The sequence below is a fragment of the Eimeria mitis genome, genomic scaffold (genome assembly GCF_000499745.2).
Source record: "Eimeria mitis Houghton genomic scaffold, Emh_scaff1250, whole genome shotgun sequence".
NCBI classification, from domain to species: Eukaryota; Apicomplexa; class Conoidasida; order Eucoccidiorida; family Eimeriidae; genus Eimeria; species Eimeria mitis.
Window position 1 is genome coordinate 5421 of NW_013568438.1, and position 843 is coordinate 6263.

The window sequence follows — 843 nt, forward strand, 5'->3', positions numbered from 1 at the left end:
TGCAAATTTATGATTAATATATGATAAAATATATAATTATATGATAAAATACAAAATTAAATGTAAAATAACATTAATAAAATCATATACTCCTCATCTTACAGGCTGACAACGATACTCAGCCCCCATATCAACTCCGGTGTCTTGTTTGTGCATCGCTGATCTTCCTACTGTGGTTGTTTATCTACAACAATGTTATTCCTCTACAAAAGAATGAGAAACAGCAGCAGCAGAAAAAAATACAAGAACCAGAACATTTAAGAATTATATTTTATAATTAATTAAACGAAATAAATAAACAAAACAGCCTCCTGCCGGAATCGAACCGGCGACCTTTCGCTTACTAAGCGAATGCTCTACCGACTAAGCTAAGAAGGCGACTACAAGGTGCCTGCTCTGTATCTTTTGTTCTTAAAAAAAACTTTTCTCTGCATGCAAATACATCTCTTTTTCTTCCTTGTCTAGATCTTAACTGCACATATCAATCCGCTTAACACCGTGTATTATCTCAGCTTAAAATGTTTTACTTTTTGGGATGCAAGAGAAAGAACAACAACAGCGAGCTTGATGCCTGCCACCATAGAGCTTGGGGTTTAGGTTGATGCATCCGAGTAACGCATTATAAAACGCAATAAACCAAATTAAATTAATTTCTGTCTTTGATAATATCAGAGCCTCCTATTACACATACACAATCCAGTTTCTATTTTGTTCTGATAGAAATAAACTTATATAAGAATATTTATATATCTCCATCTATATCTATATAAACGAGTAGCTATATATATATATATATATATATATATATATATATATATATATATATATATATATATATATATA